This window comes from Apis mellifera, linkage group LG15 (assembly GCF_003254395.2).
Source record: "Apis mellifera strain DH4 linkage group LG15, Amel_HAv3.1, whole genome shotgun sequence".
Taxonomy (NCBI): Eukaryota; Metazoa; Arthropoda; class Insecta; order Hymenoptera; family Apidae; genus Apis; species Apis mellifera.
Window position 1 is genome coordinate 7,353,899 of NC_037652.1, and position 20,600 is coordinate 7,374,498.

At 36.2% G+C, this 20,600-nt stretch overlaps 1 protein-coding gene and 1 long non-coding RNA gene across 5 annotated transcripts in view; one reads left to right on the top strand and one right to left on the bottom strand.

Moving 5' to 3' along the window:
* Dop1 (dopamine receptor, D1) overlaps window positions 1-20,600 on the top strand; it is a 43,374-nt gene that overhangs the window by 16,116 nt on the left and 6,658 nt on the right. The window contains exon 1 of one of the 4 annotated variants that reach the window (XM_026445262.1): window positions 11,746-12,656. The gene's annotated coding sequence lies outside the window, so the exon portion shown is untranslated. 4 annotated transcript variants of the gene reach the window in all.
* Window positions 448-11,422, bottom strand: LOC113219284. The gene is made up of 2 exons (XR_003306178.1): window positions 10,128-11,422; window positions 448-5,776 (listed from the first exon to the last, which is right to left on the bottom strand). It is a non-coding gene; the product is annotated as an uncharacterized LOC113219284 (long non-coding RNA).

The following is a 20,600-nucleotide window of genomic DNA, read 5'->3' on the forward strand; positions in this document are numbered from 1 at the left end:
GAGAGAGAGGGAAGGAGATAGGGAGAGATAGAAAAAAAAAAGAGGAGGAAAGAGACAAGTCATAAGCAAACGTACAAATAAATATTGGACGAACGAATATTTGATTTATAATTTCAACATCCTGTTGATTTGAAATTTATGAAATCGAAGTAAACAATCGGATCAGCCGTCCCCCGCGAACAAAAACGATTTTATTATTCGCGTATTATTTTGTATTCGTTACTATGTTTCCACGTCTATTAAAATGATTGGTCTTTTTAAAAAAAAAAAAAAAAAATAATAATAAGTAAATAAATAAATAAAAAAATATGAAACGCATAATTGGAAGCGATCAGATCGCGCATCTTTGTTTACTCTCATCTTTTCGGGCAAAAGAAAGAAAAAAAAAATATCTATCTTGCAAAATAAACAACGGGAGGGGAGGGGGGGTAAATCTAATTTCGGAGGTTGAAGTTTAAAACTCATTCGGAGGCTCGTTTATTTATTCATCCCTTCCACCCGAGCCATCGCATTCGTTCACACAATTTTATTGTTTTCTGCGCCAACATCCATCGCTCATCGTCCATAATTTGTTGCAGAAATATTCTCGAGTTTCCATTCTCTCTCTCTCTTTATCTCTATCTTTTTCTTTCTTTCCTCTTCTACTCACTTTGAACGCATATTCGTGCGATATTAGGTTACACATAAATACATTCGAGACGTTTCGAGAGCGTAAACTCGCTCCTTGGACCGGGGAATAAATAATAGGGCTTCGAGAAAAATGGAAAGGAAAATCCGTAAAAACGGATTTCACGGTTGTTCCATTACATTATATCGGGATAGAAACAAAAGCTCGTCGTATCATTTTAAATTATACCCAATTATCGAATCGGATGGCGACGAGCACGATTTACAACGAGACAATGAAATATTCCTCGACGAGGTATATACGTTCGTGCACAACGTATAGACAAGACGTTAGAGCGAGAATCGGTGTTATTTTTATCTTTCGATGAACGAGATATCCGATTCACGGCCGACGCGCGCAATAATATTAACGCGGAATATTTCGTCCGTAGCGTCGTGTACGAAATATTTCGTCCGTGGTGATATATAAACAATATTTTACACCGCGGAATATTTCGTGTGTGGTGATATACAAACAATATGCAGAATATTTCGTTGCATTATTCGGCGGAATATCTCATCCGTGGCGTTACTAGCAATGTCGCGAATCGAGAAATATTTCGTTCGGTGGCGCTATACGTGGAATATTTCGTCCGTCGTGATATATAAACAATATTGTACTGCACGACATCTCGTGTCATTACTAGCAATATTGTATCGCGAAATGTTTCGTTCGAAATATTTCGTCCTTGGCTAGCAATATCGTATAGCCAAGTATTTTGTTCGTGGCAATATACAAACAATATCGCATCTCAGAATATTTCGTATTATTAAGAATATTGTATCGCAAAATATTTCGTGCATATAGAAATAATATCGTACTGCAGGACATCTCGTGTCATTACTAACAATATTGTATAGCGAAATATTTCGTTTGTAATGTAATATACGAAATATGAAATATTTCGTCCTTGGCTAGCAATATTGTATCGCAAAGTATTTCGTTCGTGGCGATATACAAACAATATCGCATCTCAGAATATTTCGTATTACTAGGAATATTGTATCGCAAAATATTTCGTGCATATAGAAATAATATCGTACTGCAGAACATCTCGTGTCATTACTACCAATATTGTATCGCGAAATATTTCGTTTGTAATGTAATATACGAAATATGAAATATTTCGTCCTTGGCTAGCAATATTATATCGCCAAATATTTCGTTCGCGGCAATATACAAACAATATCGCATCTCAGAATATTTCGTATTACTAGGAATATTGTATCGCAAAATATTTCGTGCATATAGAAATAATATCGTACTGCAGAACATCTCGTGTCATTACTACCAATATTGTATCGCGAAATATTTCGTTTGTAATGTAATATACGAAATATGAAATATTTCGTCCTTGGCTAGCAATATTATATCGCCAAATATTTCGTTCGCGGCAATATACAAACAATATCGCATCTCAGAATATTTCGTATTACTAGGAATATTGTATCGCAAAATATTTCGTGCATATAGAAATAATATCGTACTGCAGGACATCTCGTGTCATTACTACCAATATTGTATCGCGAAATATTTCGTTTGTAATGTAATATACGAAATATGAAATATTTCGTCCTTGGCTAGCAATATTATATCGCCAAATATTTCGTTCGCGGCAATATACAAACAATATCGCATCTCAGAATATTTCGTATTACTAGGAATATTGTATCGCAAAATATTTCGTGCATATAGAAATAATATCGTACTAATACGAAATAATAGCAAAATATTTCGTTTGTATGTAACATGAAATATTACGAAATATGAAAATATTTCGATCTTGCCTAGCAATATTGTATCGCGAAGTATTAACAATATAAGTATTTAGTATTTAGTATTTTTTTTATTAAGTATAACAATATCGCATCGCAGAATATTTCGTGGCATTATTAGACAATATTGTATCGCAAAATATTTCGTTCGTAGCAATATACAAACAATATCGTATCTCAGAATATTTCGTATTACTTAGAATATTGTATCGCAAAATATTTCGTGCATATAGAAATAATATCGTACTGCAGGATATCTCGTGTCATTACTAGCAATATTGTATAGCGAAATATTTCGTTTGTAATGTAATATACGAAATATGAAATATTTCATTCTTGGCTAGCAATATTGTATCGCCAAATATTTTGTTCGTGGCAATATACAAACAATATCGCATCGCAGAATATTTCGTGGCATTATTAGACAATATTGTATCGCAAAATATTTCGTTCGTAGCCATCACATACGAAATATTTCGTATTATAATGATATACAAACAATATCGTACCGCAGAATATTTCGTCACATCGATACACAGGAATATTGTATCTCGAAATATTTCGTTCGTAGCGTTATGTACGAAGTATTTCGTGCATGGTGATATAGAAACATTATCGCAAAATATTTCGTGGCATTATTAGCGATATTGGATCGAGAAATATTTCACGTATGGAGATGTTGTAAAGGGTGTCCCAAAATTAACAAGATTGAATTTGCCGCCATTTTTGCATTGTTGGCAACTCTGAAAAAAGAACAGTTTGACAGCTGAGAGTTTAAGGTTAGTAAAAATGGACCGTTATACGATACAACAACGTGTCTTTATTATTAAACAATATTTTAAAAATAATATTTTAAGAACTCTCTTTTATATTTAATTCAAATCTTGCGTTAATTTTGGGACAAAATAATTATTGTATCGCAGAATTTTTCGTTAGACGCGGAATATTTCGTCAATGGTACATCGTGATACATGCGAAATATCTCGTCCGTGGCTTCAAACAAAGATGAAGAACGCGACAATCTCTTCCAAACTATGCGCTTGAAAACCAAGCCAATGCTCTTCGTTGCCATTTAGACTTTTCAAAGAATATTCAGAACAACTTTTCACATCTCATTTTCGATATATTTTCTAAAACTATTCCGACACGCTCCATTTAGATACGAAAGAGTATCGAAAACTTAAATATACACACGATATATTTTTTTTCATCGAGTAGCATCTCGATCTCGGTTCGTTCGATGCGCGCATGCGCACATCGATACATTTTCGAAGGGAAATTACAATTTCCTCCTCGCAGTTTTTTCACCGTGAAACGATTTTCTTTCGAATCGAAGGAAAAAAAAAATTGCTCTCGAGTGCCGGTTTCAATAACGAACGCCACCGGAATAATTCCTCTGTCTCCTCCCTCTCCCCCCGAGTACTTGACCGAGAATACAACTACGTATTACGACTCGTAAACTCGATATTCTTTTCTCTTTGTGATAAAAATAAATAATCCTTTATTGCTCCCCTTTCCCTGAAACGGCGGGATTCACCGTTTAGAAGAGAGAAAAAAAAAAAATCCCGAACGCGACGTAAACGGCCAACCGATCGAATTGAGAAAAATAGGTTATCTGCCCCTGTTTCTATCCGCAAAAATTTTATCCCCAAATAGAAATTCCGATTCGACGCTTTTTTTGGGAAAAATCGAAAAATCTCGAGGAGAGGAGGGAGGAAGGCGTTCTTTATTGATCCTGGCGAGGTAAGATCGGAATCGGAATTTCTATTCCTTCCTTGCTTCTCCTTTTTTCCCTCGAATTACTTGGAACACGCGGGAGGGGCGCGGCCATCCGAATTCGAGATCAGGACAATCCTTTATCCTACCAGCTCTCCTCCGTACTTCAACCGTACTTACTTAACACACGATGTGTTCAAGGATGGGAAAAATCCGTTCACGTGAACGGAAAGGGAATAAGAAAGAAAGGAAAAAAAAAAAAAATCACTGGATTCCAGTTCCTTTCTTCGTGTAAAAGTATCTCTCTCTCTCTTTCTCTCTCTATGCGTCCTCGAAAGAGACAAACACCGAAGACGTTCTCTCTCGGTGCGGACAGATAGAATCAAAGATGGTGGATCAAAGGTAGACGTATCCAATACGCTTTGTAAAAATATCCTCGTGGAAAAATTCAAATTCTATTATTTTTCGATTTTTAATACAACACGGGGTGAGAGTTTCGAGCGGTGGAATTCATTCTTTGTTTCTTTCTTAAATCGTTTCGTGCAGCGATAAATTATTTTCGGTGACGATTGTAATTGATATGTCGTGGTTTGTTATTCACGAGAGATCGAGCGAGGATATGCGAAATAGGAAGTGAAAAAGAGTATAGGAATAGCGGTAGAAAAAAAAAAGAGGAAAAAAAAATTGATTCTTCTTAAAGGAGAAAGATCAACGAAAGAGTTAGGTGACGTATAAACGAGATATGAGTTCGAATATTTTCGACCGTCGATGGTCGCATTGCAATTTTCACGAGGATTGATAAATTTATGTAGCTCACCGTGTTGCTGCTCGCCCTGTGAAAAACCAGCGTATCCCGTGATCGATATTCCAATTTTGCGACGTGATCGATCTGACTTGAGACCGAAATAGAAATCCTTTATCGGATGAACGTCAACATTCCGTGCAATAACTAAATACTCGGGGGGTATTCGTGAATTCGACGAAATTCGAGTTTTAAAGGGGCATATATATTCGAATAAAAGAAATCATCGCTTATTTTTTAGCTATTAAACCCACCTTTTGAGAAAAAATATAAGCCTAATCAGATCGCAAGTATTGGTGGATGATTTAAAATAAAAGACGAAGTAATAATCTCCTGACGATTAAAACTGAGCTTCCGAAAAAAAAAAGTGTTTGTGCAATGAAAAATTCCAATAGGTATTCTTTTCCCTTATTATTAAAATCCATCCGTCGTGTCCTTTCAGGCCTTAAGCGAAACACCATCCGGGAACACTATCCATCACGAAACGTTTTATCGACATATTTGAAATTCCATTATTATACGTGCCCTGTAAACGAGAATTATTCCCATCCATCGGTGTGGATTGGAAATGGAAAGCATGGGGGGGAGAGTGTCCTCCAACGCGACAAGTTCGCGTGTATGAACCTTCCTGCACCTCCTGCGTGCAGGAATAAAGATAAGCGATCTCTCGAGCTGAAAAAATTATTTCCAACACGCGTTTATGTACGAATGCGTTTTTCCGCCGTCGAGACGCAACAGCAGAGTCCTCTCCCCATTCATTTCTATTCTTTCTTCGACTTCATTCTCCTTAAATCGATGCCCTTTTCATCGGCTCTTCTGAAAATTATGAAGACCAAAACCTGGTAAAAAGTGTTTCTGTAAGAGAATTTTTTTTTTTTCGATTGATAATAAACGGGATAAAAAAGATTTACGAGAGATTTTTTTTCGACACGAGATCGTTTTGGAAAAAAGAAACGGAATTGTATGTGGTGTATTATAGAAGAATATAATTACAGAAAAATATATAATACGGGTAAACGCGTTGCGAGTTTTTGCGTTTCGTTATCTCGATTATACACGAAAGGACCGTGAAACGTTCTTCCAAGGTGGTTGCTACTGTTTACTTCGACGATGTTTTCTAAGAAATACTTTTTAAAAGAAACACGAGGATTGAAAGCGAAAGAAAGAAAGAAAGAAAAGGATGCAAAGCTGCTCTTCCATAATATAATGGCGCACGACTTAAAAAAACTGCCCGTCCGCGGATCGTATTTCATAACAAAGGAGGAACGATGCGAGAAAGGTTTTGGCGCACGAAACATTTGGCAACAGGAAATTGTCGTCGGGACAGTATGGAATTATTGCGAAATTATTCTTTACCGCCAACAATTAACCAATTTTCCCTCCAATATCTGCTTTTCGTTTTCCACAATGGCGACAATTTTAACAACAAATTTCGTATCGTAATAATAATAATAATAATAATTATCTCTCGTAATTCAAAAGTTACGTATATTTCGTAACACGTGTCACATCGTCCTTTAACGTTGCTCTTTCCTTTAATTGCCACTTAATAATCGCGATGAATTATGACGATTGATCAAATTTACATTTTTTTTTTTTTATATAAGAAAAAGAAAAAAACGGTTTGCAATTGATCGATATATAACGAGAAATCCGCGCGCGCACGTGTGTGTGTGTGTGATCAAATATGACGGCGCAGTATGCTTATTCACATCGATAGGCGTGTTATTTCCGAAACTCGTATATGCGGGGTTGGTTCGCAAATTTCCGGCAGCCGATATTTCAGTCGGATAAATGGACGCATTTCGTTGCCGCGTACTAATTTTAGAAGCGAAATCGATCTTTTCGTCGATCGATCATCCGCTGGAACTACGAAAAAAAAAAAAAAGAACAAAAAAAAAAAAACGAAAACGAAGAAAATGTATTTGCGTGTTCTTTTTTTTTTTTTTTTTTTTTTAATGCAAATATATACATTCGAGAGTTATTTTTCACAAGTAAACAAGAGAATCCGTAATAATTTCCATTCTCAACGTCTCTTTCTCTCTCGATGAAAAATAATTTAATTAACGATGAGACATAATGTCGAAGCCGATGGAGAGAAAAAGAGAGAGAGCAATATCAATTCCTCCGAGAAGAATAATTCGAAGAATTCGATTGCGTTCGATAATAATTTTATCGATAAAAGTTTGACCTTCTCTATCCCCCAGAGATGAAGAAAATCGGGTCGAAAATTATTTTGAAAGAGAATCAGAATTTTCTCAAGGATATTTCGAAAACGATTACAGTAACATTTCGATGATAAAATATATATTCTTCAATAATTCTTCGATACACTCTCCGATTCTTTGAAATGAAAAATAATTTTCGAGAGAAACTTTTTTAAAAATTTTTCGATAAAAAAATAATGAACAATAATATTAATAATAAAAGTATAAGTATATTTGTGAAAGACGATCGTGTGCGAATCAAAAATGTTAAGATCGTTTTACAAAATAAAAAAAAAGTGTGCATAATGTCCCTTCAGAGATTGGAAAGGAAAGGAAAGAAAAGAAAAGAAAGAAAGAAAGAAGCAAGCCAATTAGCATCGTAAACACGTTTGTCACGGTCTCACCAAGTACCAAGCGAGAAGAAGAATACATTTCGCATTCGAGGCACGCACGCGATCGAGTTTTTTTTACGATCCCAGTCGCCGGCCATCTCTCCGCCAATGAAATTCTCTTTTATACCTTGGACACGTGAATTCCTCGAGGTGATTACGCGAGGAGAACGAGAAGACAATGGCAACCGTCGTCCCTTCAAAGGATAATTTCATTTCACACGAATCTTTGCGCTGATGGAATACTCTTTCTTGCTCGAATAATAACGGAAATCCATAAATTCTCCTCTGGACAGATTCCATTCCATTTTCTTCGTAAAAGAAAGGGAGAGAAAGGAAAAATAATAATTCGTAAAGAAATTACAAGAGAATAACTTGGACGATTTTCGATTATCAAGATTAAACAAGAAATACGCATAAGCTCAATTCTTCGTTTCAATTATTTAAAGGATAAATTTAATTCGGGTTAAATAAACGGGAATTCGTAGAAAAATCAAGAGGAGAACGATTGGAGAGACGAGGATACTTTGTCTCAATTTCGCATATAAGCTTCTCTCCACATCTTTTTGTCCCTCCACAAAGCCTAACCTCCGCGTGTGTATCGATCCTCGTGCACGTATACACTCGTCCATACACCGTGGTCTAGAAGTCTCGATAATTTTCTCGACGAGATCCTACAAGTGAATTCGAGGTTTTCCATGGTTCGAATCTTGGATCTCAAGACCGGTTCCGTTTCCGTGCCCCAACATCCCGATCCAACCCGATTGAATTTGCAATCGGTGGTTATTCTGTATCGAAAACTAATTCCAATTCCTGCCTGATTAACCGTTTCTTTCTAACCGTAGAATTAATTAGGAATAATCTGACCCCTTGTTGGATGCCTCGTTAAGAATCAGTTTTTGTATTTAAAAAAAAAAAAAAAATAGAAAAGAACGTAGATTAAATATTTTATTCATTATTTAAAAACAGTGTAATTTACAATCTCTAAGGCTTTAATCGCACGCGGATCTGTAAATTTCGAGGATTTTGGAAACGTGGAATAGATGTTAATTATATGTCCGAATCGAAATTTCGAGTGTGCAGTTTCGAGTGATCATTCGATCATTTGCAATGATAATAATTTTATTCGTGAAAAGCGATCGAGAGTGATTATTGATATCCGTAAAGCGAAATTAATTCCGAACGGGTGTTTTTAAAACTCTTTTACTTTATATTTTACGAATGAAATCCCTGGTTTTTTTTTTTAGATAAAAATTAATATATCGAAGCGAAAAATTCTCTGCTTCGAGACACGGATCGTATTTTCCATGAATTATTTTTCGTAAATAAAATTCGCAGCTTTATAGGAACTTTTTTTAAACAAACCGCGTCTCGCGTATTATACGTCGGCTCGAATGTAATGCTATTGAATACGGTTATTAAACTCGAGACAGTTTTGCCGGTCAAACAGCAAACTCGGTTTTTAATTCGCGAAAAAACCACCAGGCGGCGAACTGCGAGCCAACTAATAACGAGGATTCGAAACTGAATCATTGTTGCTTCTAACCTCTAACGACCGATCTCGTTAACGAATCGAGCATAAGTTATTATATAATAAACAGAAGCGTGGTAATAAATTTCCATCGAGGCGTGGATATAATAATATTCGTATTGAAACCGCGCATTTATAAATCCTCTTCTTTTATTTGCAAATATTAATCAACGGGTAAAGCATCCGGCTCTTGCCATGGAAACGTTATATTATCTGATATTCGCGCGACAATATCGGTTCAAAGAGTGGAAGAACGAGAGAGAGAGATAGAGAGAGATAGAGAGAAAAGAGACTGACTACCCATCATCGGTATGCTACAAAATCATTTGCCCATTTCAACCTGCTGAACTGATAAATAATCGCTTAACGCGCCTATCATCCTTTCACACGAGGATTATCTTTCAAATTATTCGCATAGTTAATCGATCCATACGCGTCTCTGCCCTTCTTTCTCCAAAGTACATTAATTTTTAACCGCGATACAATTTCAACAGAGGGATGAAATGTGTTAATCCTCTTGAAAAAAAAAAAAAAAAAAAATGAGAGAAAAAAGAGAAATGAAAGAGAAAAAATATGATCTATGTGGATGGAAACAAGTGGTTCTCAATTTGTGAATCGTGGTATCGTTTTTTAGAGATTATTCTTTAGGAGAAAGCGATAACTGTTTCAAAGATTCGGAAAGTTGATTATTCTTCCAATCTATCATATATTTTCGAAAATTAGAAACTTATTTCACACGTTCTGAATCTCGTGATTTTTAGGTGTTGCTCTCTCGAGAAAGACACTTTTTCGCGAGTGAAAGTTACTCTCGTTGTGAAAAATATCGAGGAGGAATTCTCAAGTGTACGTATCCAACAATCGTTCCGCTTGAAACGCGATACTTTTTTTTTTCCCTAATTTTTCTTATCTTTTCGTTCAAGGATCAAAAGTTCGTTGGAACATTTTGAATATCTGGTGGAAGAAAATATCTATTGGAAACACCGCGATACACCTTCGGTAACCGTTAAGTGAAAATATATAATGAAAGAGAAGGAACTTACGCAAGCAAGGTGACGTTCGGTTGTATATATATTTCCAAGTGTCCATGCATTATCGGTATATCGATTTTAAGCATGGCGAACGGCTTCGATAAAAATATCGGGAATTCAGGCTGAAGCAAGGGACTGGAAAAACCGAAAATAGGCGGCGATGGTCGCAACGACGTTGCTGCAGCGACATCCGTTCACGATCTAGGCTCACACCCTCGGACAGAAGACGCTTTAAAAGCCTGTTGTGCACACATTGCCCTCTGTTAGAATCGAGGCGAAAGCGTTTTGCCTTCGAGACGACCGAAATAGCGCTAATCGTTATTGCGCCTACCCGTTACAAATTCTGAACACTGAAATAGAGAGAACAATGGCGCCTCTCGTCCATCTTTTTTTTTTCTTTTTTTTTTTTTTCTTTTTTTTTTCCCCTCGTAAATTCATCAAACGTTTTCAACACGACATTTTTCAAAACGCATTATTCCACGCCTATATTAAATTCCCTTTCGGACTAAACTATATATATATTATCGCGAAAATTTTACGAAAGTTTCATTTAGATTAGGAAGAAGCAGGATTTCGCTTAACATAAATTTACGTTCGTAAATTTCACGCGTGATAATTAGCGCATTTCACGAGCGAATTTATGGGAACAAGTTGACAATCGCGAGCCAGTTGAAAAGAGCCGCACAGGAATAACTTTTTCGCTGGCTCGTTTTCATTCGCGCTGATAATTGTCATAAACTTTTAATTAGGGAATATACGTTGAATAATCCGAGAGTTTTGCCGATGCTCGTTTGCATTAGAACTCGGAATAATGCACGGGGATAATAATGGGATCATTTCTAAATTTCGACGAGGAGAGAACAATTTCCGTAACGGAAATTCTAACGTAAATTCTCTTCTCATCTGATTTACGGATTATCTTATTTACTCGATTAAATATCGATTAGAAAGTAAATAAATATCGCATGAAAAATATAAGAGGAAGAGATTGGAAATTTGTCGTACTACTGAAATATTCGATAGAGTTGATTTTGACGCAATTCCCAAATGCAAGACACATATCGATATTTCGTAACTATGCATGCATAATATGTATTCCGTGTCGTGAATATGTAGCTTTATCTATCCGCATGGTTTCGGTCAATGGTTGACATTGGTCGATACACTAATATCCAACTATATGACTAGTCGAGTTCTAATTTTCCATACTCGATATATACGATAAACTAATCTCTATCCAAATTCTAATTTTTGCATTCGGTTAAAAAGTTTCAATGGTATATCGATAAACGACAAAGTATAATCGATTGTATTTAATAATAAAACAGATGTAAATCTATCAACTTTTCATACTTAACTTGACTATTAATAATTTAACTATTGCTAATAAAATAAATAAATCGTGTGATATATTAATTCATTTCTGAAAAATTTAATTATATATTTGCCAATAAATTCTTTAATAATTTAACAATAAATTATTCTAATATTCTAAATTCTAATATATTAATTAAATTCAGTTAGAAAAAAATTTCCATCGTCCAGCAATAAACACAGAATAAACGGATGGATAAGATTTTGCCACGACGATATATACATATCCCTCGATAGTGTTTATATTTATTTATTTTTCATATAATAATTTAACATTAAAACAGTTAAGTGAGATTTAAAGGAAGGCGTAGATGGGAGAGATTTAGGCGCGAAACAGTTTCTCGGAAACGCGGCGTAGTTGCGGCGATGCAAGACGATGCATGGCACGATGAAATTCCGCGTAGGCTGGTTGATTGCATCTACCCGTTGCATCTGGCGTTGCATCTACACCCACCAGTCCATTTACACACGTTCACACTTACAATGGCCCGATTATACAGCATGTTACTTGCCGCCACGGATTAATGCACCAAGCATTCGATGCACCCTGCCGTGCATCCACCCGTACACCCACGTAAGACTAGGCCACGCACGAAGCGCGCCCCTCCCTGTCAGTTTAACATCAACAACACACCGACGGCTAATTAATTCGACGATACCGAAAACCGTCCTCTGCGACCCGCCTATTATTACCCGCCTGCCCCCTCTTCGTCCACGGTAATACGCCAACCGCCACGGATCCGTTCAATGCCTGTTCGAATCGAAACACGGAATATATTCATTCCCTACTGATCCGCTATGATCCCCGGAGTTTCGAAAAATCTAACCAAATATACCGGCGATACGTGGGAATATATCGTGTGGGAATTGTTTCGAAGGTATCGAAACGAAAGTTGGCAAGCGTGAAAAAAGAAATATCGGTCGAGGCTTATTCGTTAAATCGCTTGGTTGTTGTTTAGGACGAGAGATGGCGGGATGAGCGGCGGTGGGACGAGTTCGTTTAATCATGGCGTGGAGAAAAATTTCGCGATTCGTTGATAAATTGGATTTCGCGTGGACGAAGTTTATTTAAAATATAAAAGTTGGTCGCTTCGGGTCACAAATCGAATCTCGCGTTAATCTAATAAGTGTGATATAATCGCGAGAGTTCGTGAAAAAAGGAAAAAGGTATATTTGATTTTTTCGAGCATCGAAAACTTTTTCTCCTCCTCCTATTCCAAAGAAAACCCGTTTATCTACGACGTATACAGCTCTCTCTCTCTCGCTCTCATATCTCTCGACCCAATTTACGATTTCCCCGTGTAAATATGTTAGTTCGTATTAAAACTCGAAAACTGTTTAATACGCTTTTAATCCAACTTACACACGGACGTGGTTTAAACGCGAGATGGTGAATCTCCGTGACACGGGAAGTGAATTTGTTACCTTTAGAAGAGGAGGAACTAGGGCCAACGAAATTTCCACGCCGCTCGAATAACTCTCGAACTTAAACGTCGTTATTTCTTCCTCCCTTTTTACTTTTCCTAAATGAACGTTTTCAAAGGGCGAAGGATAAGATTTTTATCACTATCGTGTAATTTGACGTGATAAAAAAGGGGGGGAATGGGACAAAAAAGGAAAGGAGAGAAAAATATTCGAAAAAGTCGAGATTTAACGCGAAGATTTAGAGGAAGGAAAAAAGTTTCGATTTATTATATATGGGGAAAGAATTTTTATCGCTTGCTCACTTACCGCAATTTTTATCGACTTTAACAACAACGCGCCGTGTTTTTATCTTCTTCGTCCCATTTTCCCCGTTCCTCCAAAAAATATGTGAATACGCTTTCGAGAATCGTCTCTCGAGTTCTCAATATTCTTTCCATATCTGGAAATACGCATAGAAAAATGCACACGAAACAGATGCGACGGAGATGTGTGGAGTAAAAGCAGTTCGATTAAGCGGATCGATACACGTGTAAGGAAGGGGAAGCGCGTAGCCTCGTCCAGTAATAATACTAGATTTCTACGCGAGATAATAAAAATTCGAGACGGGTTGTCGTCCTTTTTTGCTCTCCGACTTTTTCTTGTACGAGGAGGAATATCTTTAATTGAGATCCCGATGTATACCGTCGACGCAATCCTGTATCTGGACGAGCGATGATAACAATTGGGTGAAATTAAAAATTTTTTAATTAACGCGTTCTGGAAAAAAAAAAGAGAGAGAGAGAGAAAAAGAAATCGCGTTATTTTTTGCGCGCACCGAGCCAATTGTTGCACCCGCCTAATTATCGCTAAAATTACGCTTCTTCCGCGTGTGCGAAAACGAGAAAAGAGAGAGAAAAAAAAAAAGGAAAACGATGGAAAGCAAAAGAGGGCGTTGAGTTTCACGCGGAACGAACAAAGTTTCGATCGATGGGGGACCGATGAACAATTAATATTATTATAACACAGGGAGAAAGGCTCCCCGATCAAAGTTCCATCGAAACTCTCATTACAACGAGATGGTGCAATGAAAATTGGATTGCCAAGTGCTACTTCTGCACGACACGATGGATGTTCATGCGCATAAACTTCGCTGTTTTAGCCTCTCCGCGTTACGGCTACCCACGTAATTGGTAGATACGGCTTCGACTCGCCCTCTCTCCAATATTCAAATTAAATATTAAAACAATGTAATTGAATAATTTTGATTCATTGTTATTGCCATAATTACATTAAACGATAATTTTTTTTACCAGGATGCAATTTGTGTGATTAATGAAACAGAAGTGCAGAATCAGTCGTTCGAACAGCAAATATCTTAAAATTATCCGTATGCCTCGGGATAAGCTTATCGAAATCGCGAATTACGATCGAAGCACAGCGGTTCGAATAACGTATATTAAGTCCAATCCTGTGTATCTCGCTCTTCTTGCTCTCGGATTCAGATTCGAATAAAATTAGAATATACATTTTTACATTTTAAGTAAGTATATTTTTAATGTTATAATGTTTCATATTTAAAAAAAGAAAATTGTGTAATTTTGTTTTATTTTCTTTTCACTCGTTATTATATCCATTTCTCTATATATATATATATTTATTATACTTTTCTTTCTTATTCTATATTAATTAAATGTTTTCAATGGGATTAAACAAGTTATAATAAAAGGCAATATTGTTTTTTAAAAATTCTAAATCCATATATAAAAAAAATAATTTTGTCCAATAGTTTGCCCTATCGTTCGAACCATTGTGCGTCGTTTCGATTCACGAAATTCAATGGAATTGATTTCCAATCGAATTATTTTCCGCAACAAAATGGAGATAGCTCGAACTAAAGACGACCGTCACGAGTGACTTTATCGATGAACGGTACGTAAGTTACGTTAATCCAAACGGACAAAGACACGATGCGCAATGAGATATGAGTATATCGATATTTCGCCAAACGTTCTGTTCTCACGTTTGTTCGATCGACAAACGCTTTATCGAAGAAATATCGCGTTAATAAATATCCGTTAACGTGGATGTCGAATAAGTCGATTTCATTCTGAAAGATATCATCGAATCGATGTGGAAAATAAAGAATAATATTAAATGATTAAAAGATTACAAGATTTTTAGAGGTTATGTTAAATTTCGTTACAATATTTTTTTTCACTTTGGCAATTAAAATTACACTTCCGCGAAACACGTATATATAAACAAGCGTGTATCGTCGAAATCCAGAAGATTGGCCCCCAATCGTCGAAATTCCGGCTTTCTAAATGGCGTCTGCCTTTTACCTTGGCGGCGCCACGAACGTATACACGAAGGGAACGAATTTCAGTTTCCGGAACTGAACCTACGGAAATTGCTTTCTCGTTACAACATCAAGAAAACTGCTACTATAAACCAACCCTTGAATGATACGAATTTCGCCAATGGGACAGATATAATTTTCGTCGTATCTCGAATTACACGTCTGATTTATAATCCAACAATGATAGCGATCGCATCCCCATTCTCGTCCGGAAATCGAGTTGTAAAATTCGACGAGTTAAAACTCGTTAACATTTTATTTGCTTCTCGTCTAAACATTTTGTTTAAAAAAAAAAAAAAGAAAAAAGCAATCTTTTTCAACAAAATATTAATACATACTACTCCTTGTATTAAAAATTGAAAAATTTATTTCGCGTCGTGTTTTCCTCCTCTCGTATATCGTGGACACGATAATAGAATTCTCTCTATCGATTCAACTTTCTTCGATTGTTTCGATGCGCACGTTTCTCCACGACGGTATCCTGAATACATTCACTGAATAAATATCCGCGAAATATCCAAGCGAGAGTCAAAATGGAAAAACGTCGTTCCGCGTAGAATGGACGATATCGCGGTGAAAATGTGGACAAGGATCTCGTGGCCAAGACTTTTAAGACTCGGATAAAGAAAAAAGCGAGCTTGGGGGAGAAAAAATTACAATTTTTTCGCGCCCAAGAGATGGAAACAGGTTCTTCGATAAGTTCTCCCCTTCGGCTGTTATTGCTCCCATCGCGCAAATATATATATTTCTATCTTTAACTTAATGTAACGATAAGAGATTCGCAACGATGACAATACAAGAGAGATAGAGAGAACTGGAAAAAAAAGAAGTCTACACGTATATTTCGCTTGGAATGAAAGAGAGAGAGAGAGAGAGAGACGATAATGCCGGTCGGTTTTTAGACAGAAATTGAAAATAAAAAAAAAAAAAAAAGTCGGCTCACGCAACGTTGGATGCAGGTTGCGCTAGGTCGCGTATGACCTCAGGTGCACCTGCAGCCAGGAGACGTTGGCATATCGACCAATGCCCTGCTCTCGGTGACCTCCATCTGCCTCCTCCATGCCGGCTACGGTAATTTATATTTACAGTAGTTTTCGTCCAAACTCTGTCGATCCTCGTGTAATATCCTTCAATAAGAAAAAAAAATTAGATTAGAAACGGTATGCAATTTGAAAATTGTTTCTGAAATTGTAATATAAAAATAACAAAAATTTGGATCGCGTTTGCATATATATGGAAATGGTTATCTCTTAGAAAAATGGAGGAAACGAAGGAGAGAATTATTTCTAGAAATTTATTAGGGATGATTTAATGAAATCTTTCGGTTGAATTAATCTTTCGATAGATCCCTCCGGAATCAATTTAAAACTATTGAGTGGAAGGCAGAAACGACACGGTGTAACAAATCTGGGGTTAATCCTGAGGGGAGGAATTTAATGGTTGAGGTTACGAATAAAGCTCATATATAATACCGATAATTTATCCGTGATCGAAATCGTGATTATATAAAAATCAATTAGCCACGAACAAATATTACTCAAATATTCTAATAAAAAACTCGAAACTTTACTCGAAATTTTTAATTTACTTTTTATTAATGTCCAATTCCTAAGGATAGGGGATTTAACTTAAGAGCATAATTTATAACCTTATACCATAGTTTTATAATCCGTTTGTTCACTCGTTTATTTCTTCGAATTCCTCTTTTTACTCTCCCGACATTAAACTGGCGCTGTGGCGCGAAACGACAAATCCATTCCCTGATATCTTTCCCCCTTCCTTTCTCTCTTTCTCTCTCTCTCTCTTTCTCTCTCTGTTCCCATCGACCATATCCAGCCGATGTAATTAGATTTCAACGGATAAAGGGTCGAATTGGCAGAAAAGCCAAACCCGTAGCTCCCTTGCACAATATCGTTTCGTTTAGTCGGCGGAATCTGCTCTTGTTGCATTATCTCCGCTATATAGCCGTGACAAACAAGCCCGTTAATGCTCTAATTAGCTCGACATGCGCCCTTCGACACGTTCGAATCCCACCGATTCTCCAACCGAATTCCGCATTATTGAATGTAATGGATACATGTGGCGCCCACTCGAGTCGGTAAGGTAGGCAAGAAATGTCCGCTCGCTCCTTTAAACGCGAACCTCTTCTCCTTTCCCCTCCTCTCTCCTGCCCGCTATATTAAACGCAGAGACGCATCCGCGAATATGTCGTCTCGGTCGAGAAATAAAAATGTTGGTCGTTAACGAGATTTGGGAAAATTAATTAATTCGATCGGGTGTGGAGCGTCCCCCATCAGGACGTACGCGTACGTATATGCATATAACAATCCCCCCAGATGAATTATGCAGCACGGTTTTGAGGCGAGGTGAATTCGAAAATTCAATTACCAAGAACGATTAATCCTTATTAACCTCGCACGCGATGATATTCTTTGCAAACGAACCGGTTCGCGCGTAAATAAATATAATAACACGAATCCCCGTTTCCAGCGAGGGGTATGTGTTTGATCAAAAGCTTAATTGAAATTGTGTTAGAGATAAAAATTTACGGATTTATGGATCCGTCGATAATAAATAAATTTCACGTTCTTCGTATTGGCGTCGCGTCGGAGAAAAGTCTATTTGAAACTGCGTATACGAAGCCACGTGTATACCGACATAGTAGCATCGTAGATTTTTACCATGTTTATGTTGATACAAATTCATAGGCGCGCGCACGTGTTTCATTCGACACGCGTCTCGTTCATCATTTTTCGGTTATTCCGGGTATTTCTATTCGTTTTTTTTTTAGAAAGAGAAAGAAAAAAAAAGACGCGATATCGCTCAAAAAGGTATCGCTTTGTTTATCCTTGCATTTGCGCGTGAACTCGTAGAGTAAATATTATAATATACGTGAATTTTGTATTATATTAGGAGAAATAGGTATATATATATATATATTCCCAGTAGTACGAGCGCATCTCGAGTTATTATCCGCCGACTAATCTTTTCCACGATCCCTGTATATCGAATAACAGAAATTTCAATTTTGTATCCAACATCAAGAATTTATTGCGCCGTATAAGCCTCTATCGCTCTCTCTCTCTCTCTCTCTCTCTCTCTCTCTCTCTCTCTCTCTCTCTCTCTCTCTCTCTCTCTCTCTCTCTCTGTGCTCGAGGCAACAGGGATACAACGTATTGCTCAATTTCAAAATACATACTAGCAACTGAAGTCGGGAAAGAACATTTGCTCGTGCATATTGGGGATCATGTATGTAATGTAAAGCGGATATACTGCTGTTTTAATGTGAAGTTGAAGTAATCGTTTCGAGAAACAAATTTGATCCATTCTTTTTTATTTTTTTTTTATTTTAGATTATTCGAAAAATTACACTTATAAGTTATATAAGCTAGGATATAATTTTTTCCCCCCTCTTAAATTATCAACCTTTTTCGTTCCGTGCATTTCGACTCGTCGAAAATAAATTGTTTCCTCGTTTCGTTACAATAAATTTTTCGCGACGATAAATAATATGGCGATTGTGTAAAACCGAGGGGGAGGGGGAAGATTTTTACAAGTGTCAAAAAGAATTGATATTTATGGAACATTTCCGCGACTAGGAAAAGGAAAAGGAAAGAAAAGGTTTCCGGTTTCCGCAAGAGTAGAATTTTAATCGAATAAGAAGAAAAAAAAAAGAAACGTAAAGTTAAGAATAAAAATACTCGATTGAACTTGAGAAGGAAAATGAGAAAGAGAATTAACAACTGGTAGATTGAAAATGTAATTTCAACAGTAATATATATATACAAATAATAATTTGAATCGTGAGAATTCGCCATCTTGAAAAATCTAATATCATCTTGAACTGCAAATGTAAGATGGCGTTAACGATTTACCGTGGTTAAATTAAATTTAATTCTCCTTTAATTAAGTAACGACCGGAGGAAGGGGGCGAGAGCAGTGTGCAACCACAATGAAATGTTTTCCCTTGTTTTGCATATGCATGCGTCCCGCGCGCTACGTTCAGAAAATCAATGCGACCGGTGTACGGAGAGAGGTTTTTTCCTCCAACGGGACAATCGAGATGATACAAATCGTAAAACGAAGGATTTCGATTATTATAAATATTTTTTAGCGATGTGGAAAAAAACGATGCATTTTAATGCTCTTTCAAAACTGACTTTGATTCGAGGAATATTTAAATTTCGTTAATTGCTAATTGGCGAATTGAATTGATTTGACAGTGAGTAATTGAAATCCGTACGAGAACGAAAGTTGAAAGCAAGCGTGAAAGAACGTGTTAAATGGAATGGAAAAACGAGAGAGCAACGATATTATCGAATCGATAATAAGAATTTTTAGAAATATTATCGACGAATATTGCATATATACAGCAAAAACTTTTTCGTATGAATGATGAATCTATTCGAATCTACGTTAATAAGAATTTTTAGAAATATTATCGACAAACCATATTGCATAAATACAAGAAAAGCTTTATTTTTCGTACGAAAGACTAATGATGAATCTGTTTTAATATACGTTAATAATAATTTTTAGAAATATTATTGACCAATTATATTGCATAAATACAGGAAAAGCTTTATTTTTCATACGAAAGAATAATGATGAATATGTTCGAATCTACGTTAATAAGAATTTTCAGAAATATTATCGACGAACCATATTGCATAAATACAAGAAAAGCTTTATTTTTCGTACGAAAGAGTAATGATGAATCTGTTTTAATATACGTTAATAAAAATTTTTAGAAATATTATCAACGAACGATATTGCATAAATACAGGAAAAGCTTTACTTTTCGTACGAAAGAGTAATGATCAATCTAATATTGTATATATACAGCGGAGGTTTTATTTTTCGTACCAAAAAGTAATGATGAATCTATTCAAATCTACGTTAATAAAAATTTTTAAAAATATTATCGACGAACCATATTGCATGAATACAGGAAAACCTTTACTTTTCGTACGAAAGAGTAACGATGAATATGTTCGAATATACGTTAATAAAAATTTTTAAAAATATTATCGACGAACCATATTGCATGAATACAGGAAAACCTTTACTTTTCGTACGAAAGAGTAACGATGAATATGTTTGAATCTACGTTAATAATAATTTTCAGAAATATTATCGACTCATATTGCATGAATACAGGAAAACCTTTACTTTTCGTACAGAAGAGTAACGATGAATATGTTCGAACGTACGTTGATAAGAATTTTCAGAAATATTATCGACGAACCATATTGCATAAATACAGGCTTTACGTCTCGTAATATTTTTACGTGTTCTTCTCTAAGATGGGATAGAAGACGGTTTGACAGACAACGCGTTCAAGCGGA